We start from the raw sequence: 15,614 nt of genomic DNA, 5'->3' as shown, positions 1-15,614 counted from the left end.
ATTTGGATAGGGTCAAAGGTCAAGTTGATTGTACCTTGTGACATTATTCAAAACCAAATCAGACAGGCAAAGATTTAAATGACTTAAAGGCAAAGATAAATGGTGTTAGATAACATACACATTTATACTTCTTCAAAAGGACTGTATAATTTATTAATTTGGAAGCAAAATGGTTATATTTCATGAGTACATAATCAGCGTTAGTAGGATGAAATCTTACATAGACTATAGAATAATTAAAATGGTAAGTGGGTTCTATATGCTGTTAAATGAGAAAAATGACATCACCTCATAAGTTCCCAGAATAAGGTATTATAATTATGAACAGATCTGTCAAACCTTTCTTTATTTTATTTTGAAGGCCATCCCTTGGCAGGATCTGAATTTTTTTTTACTTTTAACTTTTCCTGAAAATCCCACAATGTATGTACCACCAGGAACTTTAGCCAACATAGTCTTGTTTCCAAGAAGCTGTTGTTTCAGGTCCCGCCCCCAAGTGTGTATCGGCTCAGTCGAATTTTAGCCCTACTTCTCCTTGAAGCAATACTGTGGGTAGATATGTTAACCCTAAGCAAAATAATTTATGGCGGGAAAAACTCACGTGATGCCTCTTTACTCACACAGACGTATAGGACCTACTTTTCCTCTTTGAGCAGTCGAGAGGAGAGGCTTCTGTCACTCAATTTAACCAGGAAGATTATTTAATCTGTAAATGAATTAAACACAGAATTACTGGGTGTAGAAAGTGCACATGAAATGTATTTGACAAAACATAAGCAGTTTAAAACAGTTAAGAACTCTTGAAAAATTAAAGTTTAGCCCTGTATGTACAATTGTATGTACAATTAGCAGGTAATGTGACCTTATAGTTGTCCAGGAATTGGATTTATGGGGTGGTTTACATTCTCGTTCTAAAATGAAACACAAAATGAAAATGAAACACAAAACACAGCAATTAAACATTAAATGAAATCATATTTAAATCAAATATTCATCAAACTCCCCTCTATTTGACACCCATATATCTATAATATAGTGTGTGTCAGATGATTTGTTGATGAGAAAGGGGATGAGAAAAAAAATTATAAAAAAATTAAAATTAAAAAGTTATAATTAAAACTTTTAAAATTAAAATATAACAATGAAAAATAAGGAATAAACATCTTTGTTCTGAAGAGTATATTGAAATTAGATAAGTACAGAAAAATAGCAAATCTGCAAGCTTACAAAAAAATCTTAAATTAAAATGATAAAATATTTTCAAAACTTTTAAAATAAATCAAAATGACTTTATAATAAACTTAATATTATAGTTAATGTTTCCCAATATTGATATGGAACAAATTGAATCTTATTGTGGGTTAATTTAACGGATCTATGTTTTAAATGGAATTCAATAGTGACTCAGCTACAGGATTACGTTGCCATAGAAACGTGTCTAACATACCACTAACACTTCCTGCTGAAGGAATTATGGGAAATGGAGTCTAAGTAGCCCAGAAGGAATTATGGCAAATTGAGTTTTAAGAGACCAGAGCGATCATTTTGGATGAGCTGATGACGCTAAATTAAAGATTTGTCACTGACAGATCCTTGGAAGTTTTACTTTGTTCTAACTGACAGGGGAATTAATTAAATTTGGACTAAAATTGTTATAGAACAAGCGAGACAGACACACATTCAAACATTCACGCATGCCTGCATATCAAAATCGCTCATACATAGATAGCAGAAGGGAGAAAAAGATAAACAGATAGAGACTTTCATTCCTTAGCTCCCTCGCTCGCCCGCTCGGACACACACACACCGTACGACAGCTTGCGGACCCATAGAGAGAGAGAGAGAGAGAGAGAGAGAGAGAAAAAAACATTCGTTCATTAATACACACAGACATACAAACATACCGAACATAGATATCTTCCAGCAACAAACTAATTTTGGAATCAAAAAGATTTTATACTGACTGGGTTCAGTATTTCTTACTAGTTTAAATTATAAAAATATTTAAAAGAAATTAAAACTTATTATTAAGGCTAAATATATTTACTGGTTGAATGAACTAGAACAGAAGGTTCAAGTAAAGGAATATAAAATGTATTGTTTAAGGCATTTAAAACTTATTGTTAAAGCAATATATTAAATGGATGGATGGTTTTAATCTATAGTGGTCAAAATAAAACCGGTCAAAGGTAAAAACATATATATACGCTCACCCCCCGCACCACCCCGGCCGGAGGTGGTGAGAGAAAGAGAGGCAGATAAAATAAAGATATAGATATTATTCGGTACAGATTACAACAGGAAAGTACAGAATCTGGGTTCTGCCTGAGTCTAAAGTACTGGGTTCTGCCTGAGTCATAAAGAAATCGCCTGAGTCATAAAGTACAGAATCTGGGTTCTGCCCGAGTCATAAAGAAATCGCACCGAAAAAATACAGTCTGAAACCCGTGGAGGAGTAGTAGATAAAAATAGATTAGGGTGTTTGCACTACACTCTGAAACTTAGAAACGGAAAAAGGAATAACGAGCTAAATAATTGACCACTAGATAAGAGAATTTATGAGACATTCAGGAATGTCCTCCCAGGAATATAAGGTGATAAAACATTTTTACTTGACAGGCTCCCTGGCGGAGCTTTGTTAAACAGTCATTTACAAACAGGCTGATAATTATGAGACACATGGTTCGGTAAAGACAATACATACAATAAAGAAAAAGGTATACTCATCAGATCAAGGCAGGGATAAGTTACATGGAGGTCCCAATCACTGGACCATGGTACAATAAAAATAAAAATATATACTCATCAAATCTGATGTTGGTTCAGGGATCCCGACCCCGATTGCTGGACCATGTGGAATTTGAGACATGTCGAGGGTCCAGTCCAAAGGTCCAGCGATCGCGTCCAGGTCCAAAACAAAATAAATTGTGATACTGTTCAAAGTTAACCTTCATCTGAATAGAAGTGATAAGTCGTTACACCCAAGGCCGGTTCGTTTGATACGTATTAAAACATGGTCTGCCGGGGAAGAGAGTCTGACAATAGCAGTTCCCCCCCGTACACCATATTTCAAACATATCCTGGCTCGATAAGGACCAATTGTTGGAGTTGGATTTCACCTCATGACCCACACAAAGTACAGATACTTGTAGCACGGAGACAATAAGGAAAAACCAGACTCAGACAGGCAACCAAGGGTGTAAGGAAACATGTTTGTATTCAGATCAGAGAGATATAGAAGGTTACAGTATATCACAGGTCCGCAACATCGGCCGTCCATCTCTCCGTCGTGTAACAGAGCAAGCACGAGCTTTTAACATTGTCCAGTAACATAAACATATGACATCATAGGATGTGACATCGATGAGGTTCCGGGTGAAGGTGGACTTCTCGGATTGGATGAGAGCGATGGTTACGTCGTCGTCTGATGATGGTACAGTAGATGATGGTAGATTATGATGGAGGATGATGGTGTGACAGTTTATCTCTGGACAACAGCGTCCCCATGTCTGGGTCAACACGTTTGACATCTTGCTTCTGACCTGTCACTGGTCAGTGGAGATTTGGTGACACTAAGGGAGACAGCTGTAGAAGAAAATTCTAGATACAGTGTTCTTAAAACAAAAGATTGCCGCAGAGAAAGCCTGTAGCTTGGATTTGACCTTGGCTGGCAGACAGAGGGACTGGTAGTACAGAGTACTTTTACCATGACAAAGTACAGGCCCGTATGGCATTATCAATAGGACATTTTAACCAGGTTAAGGACCCTAGACACATTATGATAATTCAGATAAGAGATCAAAATAACTCTATCAATGCCACAAATCATGAATTCAGCGTCCGATTGTGGTGACACTTTGCACACACATTCGCACTACATTGAAGAACAAATGCCACCCTTTTAACATTGCCCTATTATAGCGCCACCAGGAGGCCAATTTTGCAACACTTTTCTTTTTTATATTACTCCTACAAATTCAAACATCATGCAAATCGGTACACATATAGTCAAGTGATCAAGATGGTTCCGTCCATTTTTTCATATTCCATCCTGATTGGCTAATTCCGAACATTGCTGCCCCACAATAACCTACCTGACCTGGCGGAGACCTGTGCTCCGAGGAGCACTTTTTCTAGTTTTTTTATTTAATTTATTTAACCTTTATTTAACCAGTAAAATCACATTGAGACCATTGTCTCTTTTACGAGTGTGCACTGGCCAAGAGAAGAGGCAAATAAATGTTACACAGCTCTGCCAGTAACAACAATACAAAAGACAAACACAATACAAAAGACAAAGACAAACATGACATCCGTAATACCAAAAACCTACTACCAATAGCACCAAATACAGACTATTAAAAGGCTAATAACAACAATACATCATAAAACGAATAAACTAATATAAAACTAAGATCACAGCATTTGCTACTCGTCAAAGCAGGAGCAATGGCTGGAGAGTGTGCCCATGGCAATCCTCTTAAAAGACACTAGGGGGATCAGAGAAGCCAATTTTAATCTGGTCTGTAGATCGTTCCACGACCAGAGCCCAAAAAACGCAAGTTTTTTTTTCCCTGCCTCAGATTTAATATTGGGTACGACGTAGCGCATCCAAACATTTGATCTGATGCAGCATGATAAAGGGGATCAAGTCTGCCCAATATTGAGGAACAGGCGAATCGGTACACAATGTCGCCGTAGTCGAGTTACAACATAAACAGGCCAGTGACCAACCTTTTCCGTGAGGCGGAAGAAAAACAGGACTTCATTCTATAAAAGAAGCTCACTGTGAATTTTAACTTCTTAGCCAATGCTTCAATGTGGTGATTGAAGTTTAGCTTATTATCCAACCAAATTCCCAGATATTTATAAAGCACCACCCATTCGATGGTTACTCCATCCAAAGTGATGATATTTGGGGGGATAATGTCAGTTCTATTTGGAGTAAATAGCATGGCCTTGGTTTTTTGGCCGTTTAGTAGCAATTTGCTATTTACCAGTTCATGCTGCAGTGAGACAAAATCTGAGGCTTGATCGCAGCGAAACTGTGCACACACACTCCCTGGATGCCAATTCAGAACCTCTGCCCCAATTTTTTTCACATGGCCCTGTTATAGTGCCACCAGGAGGCCGCTTTTTGCAAAACACATTTTTTCACAGTACTCCTACATATTTTGTCCAAACATCACGCAAATCGGTACACAGTATCTCTATAGTCATTAAACAAAACGGGTCTTTCAGATTTTTCATATTCTATCCTGATTGGCTAAAAATGGCTTCCAAAGTTTGCAGGACTGCTCCGTTTTGAACAAAATGCCTCAAATTATGAACACAGCATGCAATTTCCGTGAAACTTTGCACGCACATTCGCACTATGCAGAGGAAAAAATTCCACTTGCGATTTTTCTAATCAGCCTCATGGTGGCGCTATAACAGCCCGATTCGTGTTTTTACCTATAACTGTACAAATCTGTGTAAAACTTTGTATGTGCACTCCCTAGAGGTCAAGGAAAAACCTTTGCCCTGCATTTTTCACATCTACCTTTTATAGCGCCACCAGGACGCCGACTTATGTAAAACATATTTCTTTACATTGCTCCTTCTGATTTTATCCAAATTTCACACAAATCGGTACACATGATCTCTATAGTCATGTGATCAAGACGGATGTGTTTAATTTTTCATATTCCATCCCGATTGGCTAAGTTTTCAGGAGTGGCCCGTTTAGAACAAAATGCCGCAAATCATGAATGCAGCGTCTGATTGCGGTCAAACTTGGCACGCACATTCACACTATGTTGAGGAACAAGTGCTACCATTTTAACATTGGCCTGTTATAGCGCCACCAGCAGGTCTAATTTAGCAAAACCATTTTTGGGAACAAAATTCAAATCCTCAAATCATGAATGCAGTGTCCGATTGCCTTGCAAGACCTAAGAAGAAATGGTACCCTTTTTACATTGGCCTATTATAGCGACACCAGGAGGCCACAATAACCTATCTGACCTGGCGGAGACCTGTGCCTGAGCACTTTTTCTAGTTTCACTGTCAAATCGGTTACTGTGGAGGAATTAAGTCAATCCGCTACTTCTCTCCTCCTCAGTATGTGTGCGTGTGTTGCAGAATTAAGAGGAAATGAAGGACAAAGAGCCTAGCAGAAGAAAGACTGTGAATGAACAATTTTGTAAGTGTTACAACAACACGTACATACATCTCAACCACTAAGTCACTTTCTTAAGCATGGTTGTGTCCAGGTAATTATTGCTTAAATCCCTGTTTTATTATTACCTGAGGAACAATCTGCTCTCCTCTATCCTCACTCCCACTCTCACTCCCACTCTCACTGTCTCTCTCTCTCTCTCTCTCTCTCTCTCTCTCGCTCTCCTCTCTCTCTCTCTCTCTCTCTCTCTCTCCTCTCTCTCTCTCTCTCTCTCTCTCTCTCTCTCTCTCTCTCTCTCTCTCTCTCTCTCTCTCTCTCTCTCTCTCTCTCTCTCTCTCTCTCTCTCTCTCTCTCTCCTCTCTGCTCTCTGCTCTCTGCTCCTCTGCTCTCCTCTCTCCTCTCTCTCTCTTCTAAGTATTGATCTATTTAAAAAGTATCAATTTACAATGCATATTAATGTATCTGTATCATGTACCTCTATGTGGACCTACTTAAGTTTACTTTTGACAACACAACTTGCTCTGTACTACTTCTACTTCTCTGCTCGTCAGTATGTGTGCATAAGTATCTAATGAACTTGAGTACAGGTTCTACAGGAATGGAAAGAGCCAGGCAACCTGTTGAGGAACCTCCAGCCATCTCTGTACTGTCCTCACAAGGTTAGTCCGCAACCACCTTCTTATGAAGATAAAATGAGAGAGGGGTTTTCAACTCATTAGCCACTTGTGAAATGATTTTTCATGTTGGAGTAATTTCATACCAGTAGCATTCTTCAGTTGTATAAATACAGATGTTTTTTTTTTCTTTTTACTTGAACAACCTCAGTTGATCTTACTTGAATATATTTAATACACAGATCTGAATTCAGAGATGCTTGTTGGTACAGTCATGTATACATGGACACAGTCAGATACCACAAACTTATAAGTAATAGGAAACACAGAATCACGTATACAGTATGCTTCAGATTCTCCTCTCAACCCCTCCCATCCAAGAAATGTCCAGATACTGGTAACTTGAGAACAGGTCGCAACTGGCTGAGTTAGGCAACATCCTGATTATCATGAGGCGCCTTGCACATCATCAAAGCCCTGCTACTGTATCTTACATAGTGGAACAGAATGTCATAAAACAAAGATGATATAGAGGCTCCAAGCTATAAGCTTAACTAGACTTGAGGTGAAATACCGGAGGTGAGGATAGACCGTGAGATGAAATACTGGAGGTGAGGATACTAACACTAACGCCTGACACAGAGGAGAGGAGAAAGTGAACGCATCCTTCTTGAGGACTTATGAAATCATTGAACATAAAACATTTCAACAATGAATATTACACATTAAGCATATCAGTGGCCATAAAGGTTTTTCTCCCAAATGTTTCAATACCAGTATGAGTGTGTTAAACTAGTTTGGGTTTTTATTGATTATCTGTTTTGTCTGTTCTTTTAGTGCCTTTGGAAAATGCAAGGCGGGCACACAAACGCCAGTGGTCTGCCAAACTGGCCACTATGCAAGAGCATAGAACATCCTGCTCTGGCTGATCGCTCGGTTCAGAATATCAGAGAGTTTGTTAGAAATTGGGGTGTACTCTCTAGAAACAAAAAGGAAATCCTTGAACAATTGTGGGAAATCGTTACAGCCTTGTTAAGTTATGCAATATTGTTTATGTTTTTGAGGTATATGTTTTATATTGTTAAAAGAATGTGCCACATTATATTCTGTCTGAATGCACTTGTATTATTTGTAAGCCATACGTCATGTTTGACATGACTTCCTCTGTGACTTGCTTGTTCTCGTGGTCACTTGTTTTGTATACGGAAGTGGGGTGCTATGAGCTCGGGCTTCAACCACGGCAGCTGATGTTTTTACCCGGCTGGTCAGTGAAGAAAATAAATAGTGTCTGTAATAATGTGTGTTTTCTGGGAGCGGGTTATCAGCCCACAGCCCAACCCCCAACCTGGAGGGCCAGTGGGATCACTCTTTGTCTAGTCTCTACCCTTTGACCTATTCGGCGTGGGTGACCCTGCCAGGAGTACAATACTCCTGCCGACATAGCTCTCGGGGTCATGGAGACAAGCAAACAACCCCACCACGATAAGGTGGTGATCCCGTTGGGGGGGGAAGAAAATAAATACAATAATTTAAAGTTAAAAATGTGTGATCCTTCCTCTACATGGGTGACGGAAGAACCTGAACCGAATCAACCTGAAAGCTCAACAAGCATTTCTTGTTGTGTTGAGACTTGAGACTAAGTTGTTAGTTGTTAACCCTAACCCTAAATTGTGATTATGTAGTCTGTCCTTATTTAGCTTTAAACGGTCACTCTGGACATGCATGCATTGTATCTCAATAATACTTCAGTGAGGGCACTGTAATTCATGTGTGTGTTAAGCCATTTCCCATTTACTCATGTTTGTGTCACGGTGTGGGCTTGAGTGGAACAGGGTAGGACCCAAATGCAGGACACGGACGAAGAGAGACGGTTAACAAAGGCTTTACTTCAAAGACAAACACAGAAACCCTCAAACATAGAGGGAAGACAGAATGAAGATACACAGGGCAGGTAGCACACACAAACCAAACAATGTCCAAGCACAGACCAACGGCTGGGGAATAATTATAAAAGAAAGTCATTAGGCACAAAGGCCACCAGCCGCGAGAGCCGCGGACAAACAAAGGCTCAAATTGACTCCCAAACAGGCACAAAGTTAGTGACGAGAGGGGGGGGGGCGGGGCCGGAGGAGAGGCGAAGCCTGAACTGTGACAGTACCTCCCCCCCACGGGACGACTTCCAGGCGTCCCAGAACCAGAATGGGGGGGGGGCACAGAAGCGAACCAGAACCTCCGGTGGGGAGAGGGCAGAGACAACACTGGGGGGGGGGGGGGGCGCTGCCAGGGCTCTGTGCGGAGGGTTTCGGCACAGAGGGCGCAAGCAGGACCAGGGGGGGGGGGGGCGGGCGCTGCCAGGGCTCTGTGCGGAGGGTTTCGGCACAGAGGGCGCAAGCAGGACCAGGAGAGAGGCACGGTCGAGGCCGGAACGGCCACCCGGGTCCAGCCGGGGAACGGCAGGAGAGGTCCGGAAATGGCAGGCGAGGAACCGGGGCAGAGAGGCAGAGCTCGACACAGGAGGACCACCGGGGACCAGCCGGAAAGCGACTGGAGAAGCCCGGATGGCAGGCGAGCAGGTGGGGGGGGGGGGGGGGGGGGGGGCAGAACCAAAACCAAGGCAGAAGAGGAAAGTCCCCGGACAGCGACGACCGGAAAACGGGACACGAGCGGCCCCGCCGGGACCGCGGACCAGTCAGAAGGACCGTACACCGCACCTGGATACTGGCGGTGCACGTCCAGGTTCGGACGTCCCGGCGGGCCGCCCGTCGTTCGCCGCCGCCGACCCGGGGCGAAACAGGAGCTGCAGACAGGACAGGAGGAAAGAGAAGACAGGAGGAAAAACAGGAGGCAGAGGAGGTGAGCCAACAACCAAAACTAGAACGAAAAACAACTCTTAGTAAAAGAGCGAAACTAAACCGAACCAGAACTTAACTTAGTGTCACTTCTTGGGACGTGGGGGCCTCACCAGGCAGTTGTTGATGTGGTGGTCCCCCACGCCACAGTAGAAGCAGAGACCTAAACGGCTCCGCCGTTCCTTCTCCGTCTCCAACTCTCCACTCGCGGTGGCGAGTGGCTCCGGCGGGACCTCCCAGCCGGGAGACGGAACCGAAGGCATCGACGGGGCAGATGGCATCAATGGGGCAGGACAAGGACCAAGTGACACGGTCGGAACCAGGATCTGACGTAGTGGCACGGTTGGAACAGGACACGGAGTGGAGCGGTGGCGCGTCGGGACGACCCGCCGACGCGGGGCTCTCTCCCGCTCGCGGGGGAAGTGGCCACTCTCCGCCGACAGAGACCTCGGACGGCGAACCTTCTCGCGGATCCGAGGTCGGGGAGGAGACCACTCCCGTGGAGCTGTTGAGGACGAGCAGAGCGACGCCTCCGAGGAAGACGATGCCAGGGGAAGCACGCACGAACTCGGCTCGCTGGACGAGCCGCCGCACGTGGCGCGCGCGCTGGAGCGGACCGACATCGCCACTCCAGAACGCGGCGGCGGACCCGACCCCTGGATGACCCGCTCCCAGATGTCCTGGGTCCGGACCAGCATGGAACGCTGGCCGCCGGCCAGCGTGGTCTCCATGTGGAGCAGGCGTGAGTCCATACAGTTGAGCATATCCATAATTAAATCTAACCTGTCCTCCAGGGCAGGCCGACCGAGGCCGAAGCCATCGGTCTGACAGGCGACGGACACGAGTCCCGCTGGGTCACTGTATGGCTTGGACATTCTGTCACGGTGTGGGCTTGAGTGGAACAGGGTAGGACCCAAATGCAGGACACGGACGAAGAGAGACGGTTAACAAAGGCTTTACTTCAAAGACAAACACAGAAACCCTCAAACATAGAGGGAAGACAGAATGAAGATACACAGGGCAGGTAGCACACACAAACCAAACAATGTCCAAGCACAGACCAACGGCTGGGGAATAATTATAAAAGAAAGTCATTAGGCACAAAGGCCACCAGCCGCGAGAGCCGCGGACAAACAAAGGCTCAAATTGACTCCCAAACAGGCACAAAGTTAGTGACGAGAGGGGGGGGGCGGGGCCGGAGGAGAGGCGAAGCCTGAACTGTGACAGTTTGAGCCTTGAGTCAGGTCGGTAATAAGATACATTGCTGTTGACAATTATTTAGACGTTATGATGAAGTAGGTCCAGGCCTGTGTGTTCACACTGCATTGTTCCAAATAGGATGAACAGGTTTGTCTTTCTTTTCTGTGAACCAGACCAGTTTACTATAAATAACACTATTTTCTATGCCAAGAAAATAGTGTTGTAAAATAAGCACTGTTGTATCCTAGGAACGCAGCCAAATCCTTATCATAACCCCCCCCCCTCCCTCTCTCTCTCTCTCTCTCCCTCCCTCCCTCCCTCCCTCTCTCTCTCTCTCTCTCTCTCTCTCTCTCTCTCTCTCTCTCTCTCTCTCTCTCTCTCACCAAATGGACCCTTGGTTCCATTTTGTACGCTCTTAGAGATACAGACTCATAAGGTTCAATGATCCTGGGCGCTACACTCCCCCCCACCAGCCTAGGGAGCTCTCCTTCAATGCATGAGAGCCAACTGACCTTCTTGTCACCTGACGGGGGAGTTTCCCCAGTTGGACGTAGCGCGTGGAAGGAACACGTTATTCCAACCAGTTCCCTTCCCCTCCATCAGGCGCCCCGGCTGTCATGGGGGAGGTGGTATAGTAACCAAGATTACTACATGTTTTTGTGAGGGTATTAACTACCCTAGGAGACACGGGGAGAACATGCAAACGAGTAGTCCCTTTCGTCAACCCCACCTAGGGTATGGGTGCTGATGAAGTGGAGGAGAGGACACGCCCCCAGCGCCCACAGCGTCCCCGGTGGGAATCGAACCCAGGACCTTCTAGCTGTGAAGCGACAGCGCTACCGACTGCACCACCGTGCCCCCATAAGGGTCAATTTGGACCCGTGGTGGTCCCCGCACCCTACATTGAGAACCGGTGGAATAAACTTTTCCTAGACACAGCTCCATCCTCCTCGGTGCACACTGTCCAATGAGATGTGGTTCTGCTTTTCTTCAGTTAAAAAACTAAACAAATAAACCGGTGTGTCATTGGTTGTGCCCATCCACTTGCATTGAGTTGCTCAACCAGCGCATAGTCCGAAATCACCCCTTCTTCCGGGTTGGGAAATGGGATGGGCGAGGCCTATTTGGGACTTCTGCGACACATTTTGCGTCACGGAGGTGACTCAAAACGCGTCACGCGTTTTGAGTCACCTCAGTGCGCAGCCCCGTGCGCAAGCTCCTGAGTCGAGCCCATTGGTCGAAACCGTTTTCGCCCGTTCGTGTTAGTGGCCCCAGCCGTTTTGAGCTGCAGTACCAATGAATGGCCAGCATGTCCAATGCGCTTCAATGCAACCACTGGGTTCTGGGGGATTGCTTCTCTCCAGGTGTGACAACCCCGGATGATTGGTCGTTGCTGCGCACAGCCCCATCCCCCCGGGGCGGAGCTAGAGTTGTCGTCAGACTACGTCCGCAAACATGGAGCGTCCTGATGAGCTGGCGGCGCTCTGGAATGACGTCATGAGAGGCATCGCTGACCTGGCCGTCATCCCACACAAGTTCCCACGCAAAGATCGCTTTGTGGATGATGTTCAAATCACCCACGGTCAGCAAGCCTAGTATCTTTAATTTGACAAATTTTACATTGCAATGCATTGTGACCTTGTAGATCGGCAATTTTCACGATTTTTGTTTTTATTTGAAGACGTTTGCCTAAATGTGTCACATAATACACTAATACACAAACCACACATAATACACATAATAATAATAATAATAATACATGATACACAAAATAGACACAACAGTGTATGTGTGTACACGTGTGATCCACGTATATACGTACGTACAGTTAGTGTCGAAGTGTCCTTGAGCAAGACACTGACCCCCTAATTGCTCCCGATGAGCAGGTTGGTGCCTTGCATGGTTTCCTCCGCCATCGGTGTATGAATGTGTGCGTGAATGGGTGAATGTAATGCACAATTTATGTAGTGCTTTGGATAAAAGTGCTATATAAATGCACTGTTTACCATTTACCATCTACGTACGTACATACTCGTCAGTATGTATGTATGTTATGTATGTACGTATGTGCGTACGTACGTACATACATAACATACATACATATGTACATACATAAAGGAAGGCAGGAACCTCAACAACTGGTACATATGGGTCGCACTGGAGACGTATAAATACAGGTGAGAGCTCCCTCTACCACATTAAATGAGTACTTTGCCCCCAACATCTTACTAGTATTCTCTTAGTTTTGTAAACACAATACAGTTTCAGTTAGCTATATATTTTTTTGTAAATCACACTTTTTATTGTGTTTCCATGAACTCAAATGTTTTTTTTTAATCTAGTTTTTCTTATTTTGTTAGTTTCAGTTAACTATAATAACCTTGGCTGACACACGGCTGCACACCCACCCACATACAGTTATATATATTTTGAATTTATAGTCAGCCAGAGGGGTCTCCATACACTTCACAAAATTAAACTGTACACTTCACAACATGAAAAACACAGTAGCAACTTCCAAATGAAAGTGAGAATGAGAAATGAAATGAGAACAAAAGGAGAAATATTTGGGTGAGGGTTTGAGGGTATGAGGGTTTAAGATCATTTTAAGATCTCAAGATAAATTATGGTTTACCAAGAACTTTGTTGTTCTTGTATCTACAGTTAAGGGCAGTCATTCAAGCACATGAGGTTAGGGGATTTTTTTAAGACTTGAGGGACAAATAAGAACCCCTTGTTGGGCGGTTTAAATGTGCATTGAAATTGTGAAATGGCTGTAGTTTTGTGCAGCTGACATGCTTGTCCAAACCTCCAGCTATGTGAACACAAAATTTAAAAAAAAACTTGATCACAAAAAAAAAATTCAATATTGAATTAATTTGTTTAAGATGTTGAACATGTGCGAATGACTTTGTTCACTTTGATGTTTGCTTTTCTGTCTACATATAAGGTGAGTTGTTTTATCTTGAATTGGGTAAACTGGTTAACTAAGGGGTAGTTGGGGTTGGGGGGGGGGGGGGGGGGGTTATGGTTATGGTTAACTCAGTAGAACCCAATCACAAGCCCCAAAAGCATACCCGTCTTTATCAATTTTAACATTAATGGACCATCATTTAATTTACTAAAACATATGCTGTTGAAGGTAGACTAAAAACAAAGTCTTTATGAAAAGGTTTAGTATGGTAATACAACCAAGTGTAAAGTTGCGTCAAGTCACCATGGACTCCAATGGATCGAACAGTAATTTACAGCCAGAGGTGAATCAGCGACACACCTAGGCCATTAATGAGATGAATGAGAACTGCAGCGTTTTCACTTCGGTATTGGTTTCATTTCCAAGAGTGAATGTTTGCCGCCTGTTACAAACTAGATACAAGAGATGGATAGATTGATCGATAGATACTTTATTAATCCTGAAAGAATTGTATACAATCAACTGCTCCAGTAGCCATACATTCACCCATAAACATATGTAAATAAAAATAATAAAAAAACTGTATTCACACTGTAAACTGAATACTTATATGAAAAGACAAACAGGCACACATGCACACACACACTGAGTAGAATTTAAAACTCTGTAGAGTCTGAACAAGTAATCAATAATGCCAACTGTCTCTCTGGCACTTACAGTACCAAATGCATGATAATTTAACAATCCAAAACACACATGTCAACACACAGTGAACAGCTACACAAATACAGCAGCTGGTCAGCACTTTATTGCACCATTATTGCATAAATATCAATGCATATAATAATTATTGCGTACATTATGAATATATTAGTTAATAGACTCTTTTTTTAAAATCCTGACAAATGTGGACAGACACTAATGCTCATATGAGAAAAAGAACACATTAGAAATATTATTATGGTGAATCTCTGTATTCAGAGCCATTGACTGTTTAAAAATAATAATAAGACCCATACACAAGATAACTTCACTAACTTCAACTAAAGGCTTCCCTCCTTGTATGAGTGCCAATTTGTACTTTAAGATAGCTACTATGAGTGAAACTTTGTTCACAAACTGGGGCTTTTCCCTTTTATGGGTCCTCATGTGTGTTTTTAGATGACCCATTTGAACAAAGCCTTTACTACAAACTGTACAATAAAGGGCTTTTGACATGTATGTGTCGTCATTTGTGTTTTTAGAGGATTATTTCAACTAAAACCTTGTTCACAAACTGTACAAACAAAGGGCTCATGTATGCGTCCTCATGTGTGTTTTTAGATAATCATTTGACCAAAGCCTTTACCACAAACTGTACAACCAAAGGGTTTTTCGCCTGTATGGGTTCGCATGTGTGTCTTTAGAATTCCAGTTTGACTGAAACGTTGTTGACAAACTGTACATGCAAAAGGCTTTTCACCAGTATGAGTCCTCATGTGTCTTTTTAGAGGACCCTTTTCAACAAAGCCTTTACCACACACTGTACAAGCAAAGGGCTTTTCCCCTGTATGAGTCCTCATGTGTACTTTTAGGCTACCCATTTCAACAAAGCCTTTACCACATACTGTACAAGCAAACGGCTTTTCCCCTGTATGAGTCCTCATGTGTGTTTTTAAACGACCCATTTGACCAAATCCTTTAAGACAAACTGTACAAGCACAGGGTTTTTCCCCTGTATGAGTCCTCATGTGTGCTTTTAGATTACCCATTTCAGCAAAGCCTTTACCACACACTTTACAGGCAAAGGGTTTTTCCCCTGTATGAATCATTGTGTGCGTCTTCAAATGCGCCCTTTTTATACAAATTTTGCCACACTCTGTACAACTAAATGTTTT

This window comes from Gymnoscopelus braueri, assembly GCF_963280865.1.
Source record: "Gymnoscopelus braueri genome assembly, chromosome: 1".
In the NCBI taxonomy this organism is placed as follows: Eukaryota; Metazoa; Chordata; class Actinopteri; order Myctophiformes; family Myctophidae; genus Gymnoscopelus; species Gymnoscopelus braueri.
Note: the sequence above shows the minus strand (reverse complement) of the source record.